The 3,636-nt window shown below is 38.3% G+C and overlaps 1 protein-coding gene across 1 annotated transcript in view; it reads right to left on the bottom strand.

Annotated features, from left to right (window-relative positions):
* Positions 1-3,636, bottom strand: part of PROS1 (protein S (alpha)) — a 100,377-nt gene that overhangs the window by 61,549 nt on the left and 35,192 nt on the right. The gene's annotated exons all lie outside the window — the stretch shown is intronic.

Below are 3,636 nucleotides of genomic sequence, written 5' to 3'. Positions count from 1 at the left end.
TGATTGTCTGTGTGTGTGTGTGTGTGTGTGTGTGTGTAGTGTAAATCTGATTGTCTTGTCTCCAAATAAGTAAATTGTAGCTATCAGTTTCATAAGAGCACTTGTAGTAAAGTTAGTGGGGTTAGTATTTCTTCTGCTCACAGGCAAAAACCCTCCAGTTTCTTCAATTCTGTCTTGTCAAGGGAAATCCTTTCCTCAGCTGCCCTTCCTCTCTTCCCACTGAGGTGTCCAAACCTGCCACCCTCAGATCTGCAATCTGTCCAAGACAGATGTGGGCGAGGAGGCAGATGGCAGAGGGTCCAAGCTTTACGATAGCTCACCCTCTCAAGGTCTTCCATTTTGCTCCCTTATCTTTTGCAAAGATGGGTTTCACATTCCTCCCTCCAAAAGCTCATCTCTTTTTCAGTTCTGCTTTCTGTTTCTTTTTCTCCTTATCTAGACTCTTCTTATTTGGAAAAACAAAAACTGCCCCTACAAAAAAGATGTGCTTGAGAAGAGAGTCTGGTTAACATTTGGGTTGGCAGAGTGTTTTTTCTTTGTTTGGGCTTCCTTGTTGTATAGGATGAGAAAAAATGGCTTTTACCAGGTTGGTAAAGAGAATCGCCAGCCAAAGCTTCACATTTCAACTGTTAAAATGACATGTTTTCTTTAAACCAAGTTTGAGAAAATAGAATTGCATATAATATTAAAATAAGAAACCTCTATTTAATGATAGGAAAACATATGACTGGATATTATAAATTTTATCTAAAATAATAATATATTAATTAACTATAATATATTTGAATATTTTTTTTTCGAGTTGGAGTCTCATTCTGCTGTCTAGGCTGGAGTGCAGTGGCACAGTCACAGCCACCGCAGCCTCAACCTGCTGGCTTCAGGCAATCCTTCAGCATCAGTCTTCCAAGTAGCTAGAACTACAGGTATACACGACCACGCTCAACTAATTTTTTGATTTATTGTAGAAATGAGGTCTCACCAAGTTGTCCAGACTAGTCTCAAACCCGTGGGTTCAGGCAATCCTATCACCTCAACTTCTGAGATTACAGGTGTGAGCCACCATGCCCGGCCAGTACTTTTTCACAAAGTTTTCTACTACAAAGATCTCCAACTGGGAGAAGGAAGTAATTAAAAACTGTGAAAGGTGCAAGAATTAAGGAAAAACCAAAGATAGATTTTTAAGTAGGCATTCACCAAACTCCAATTATTACCAAGTTTCAGAAAAGCTTGTTAGCTTTCAGGAAAGAAAAAAAATGCTATGTTTAATTTTTTTTTTTTTTAAAGAAAGGCTATCAAACCAGAGAGAAAGAGAGAGAGAGAGAGAGAGAGAGAGAGAGAGGGAGAGAGAGAGAAGAGAAGAGAACTTATAGGTCTGAATAAGGATTTTAATCCAGAAAAGAACAAGAAAAAAAAAGATGAAATAATCTGTGAATTTTATGTTGTACATATAAAGGTGAGCTCTAAAACATTTAGATTAGTGGAGTGAGGGCTGGCATTCATTTAGAAGTAGGAAAGCCACTGGTGGCATTAAAAAAATGTGATCATTGACCCCCTTTCTGCAACAGATCACTGAATAAGTAAGGAAACAATGCCTGAACTGTTTAGCCACAACAGAACTGCATCTCTCCTTACTCCAAGACTTAAATTCTAACTTTAATTCACAGCCCCTATTCCAGGAAAAAAGAATGAATGAGTAAATCGCTCTGCCATTGTCTCCACAGATTAAAACCTTTGATTTAGCCAGAGAAAGCAGTACATATTCGTTATTCCCTCCTAAGCAACAAATATCTCTACTCAAAAGATAGAACAGACAGCTTTATTAACCAGGAAAAAAAACTACATTCGCTGTTTTTTCAATTTGGTTTGTTTGTTCCTGGTGAGTGACAACTGAAAACACTTCATTTGAAGGAAGTCAAGAGTTCAAATATTGGCAAGGTATAAGGAAGGAATTTGCTGTAACCCTCTCTTTTTTCCTCCTGACTGACGACTATATTACACACTGGTTATGCTTCCTAGGGCTACCACAGATACCTTTCATCATGTGCTTCAAGATATTCACACAGTCAGCTTTTTCTGTTTTATTTTGTTTTTTAAATCTCCTACCCACTAGGACACCAAAACACCACCTGATTCTGACGTCATGTATCAAGAGGTTACTGCACAGGAAATGTTTTTGTTTTTGTTGTATTTGACCTATTTTGTTATATTGCCATCAATATTATTAGTTCTCTGTCCCGGGTCTGTATTTATGTTTGGAAAATCAACAGGCAAAGTTTTCCTGGACATTTTTAAAGGCAACAGGAAAAGTGCTAGCCAAATTCTGCAATATCCCACTTCTTGTAATATCCCTCAAATCTTTGAAATGACCAAGGAGTGTGCTTAGAGGCTCACAAGGACTCTATATCTCAACGGCTTGTCTTTGACAATCAGAATATTATTTATTTTTAAAGTGCTTATGTATAAGTGAGATTATTTGGAATATTGGTATATCATCAAGTATGTATTTATAATTCAACAGTTTCTGGCAGCCTCTCAGAATTCCCTGTTGAATATCCAAAAGGCTGTAAAATACAGTCCAAATAACAGTGAAATAAAAATGAAGAAATAAAATGATAACTTCTTAAGGAAAAGAGAGAAAATGATTGGGAAAATAAATTGATGAAAAGAAGGAAAACAAAACAAGAAATAAGGAAACTTATAGAAACTCATAGAACATATAGAAACTCAGGTCCACATCAGAAAAAAATAAATAAAAGCAAACCACAGACCAAATGACACCTACCTATAGTCTTTCATAGTAAGTAAAATAATAAAATGAACATTTGTGTTCTACTTGACAAGGCATTATGAAGTGAATGTTTGTTCCACCCCTCAAATTCATATGTTGAAGCCCTACCACCCATTGTGACTGAATTTGCTGTGGGTCCCTTTAAAAATGCAATTAAGGTAATACATGAGGTCATAAGGGTGGGAACCTGACTCCATGAAATTAATGCACTTAAAAGAATCACCATGGTTTGGGTGCAGTGGCTCACATCTACTATCCCAGCATTTTGGGAAGCGGAGGTGAGAGGATTGCCTGAGTCTATGGGTTTGATATCAGCCTGGGCAACTTGGCGCAACCTTGTCTCTACAAAAAATTAGCCAGGCATGGTAGCACACACCTGTAGCTCCAGCTACTTGGAAGCCTGAGGTGGAAGGATCGAGGCTGCAGTGGGTGTGAGCATACCACTGCACTCCAGCCTGGCCAACAGAGTGAGACTCCGACTCAAAAAAGAAAAAAAGCTTTTAGGAATCGCCACACTGCTTTCCACAGAGGTTGCGCTAGTTTACACTCCCACCAACAGTGTAGAAGTGTTCCCTTTTCGCCATACCCTCTCCAACAACTGTTATTTTTTGAGTTATTGATAATTGCCATTCTGACTGGAGTGTGGGGATTCCTAAAAGCTCTAAACATCAACCTCCCATATGACCCTGCAATTCCCCTACTGGGAATATACCCTGAAGATTTCAAATCACTCTATCAAAAAGATACCTGCACATGAATGTTTATCGCAGCATTGTTCACAATAGCAAGAACCTGGAACCAACCATGCTGTCCATCAAAAGAGGACTGGATTAAAGAAATGTGGTACG

The sequence above is a fragment of the Carlito syrichta genome, unplaced genomic scaffold (genome assembly GCF_000164805.1).
Source record: "Carlito syrichta isolate Samal-C Ts95f unplaced genomic scaffold, Tarsius_syrichta-2.0.1 Scaffold305637, whole genome shotgun sequence".
Classification (NCBI taxonomy): Eukaryota; Metazoa; Chordata; class Mammalia; order Primates; family Tarsiidae; genus Carlito; species Carlito syrichta.
The sequence above is the reverse complement of the archived record's forward strand: the minus strand, read 5'-3'. Positions and strand labels throughout refer to the sequence as shown.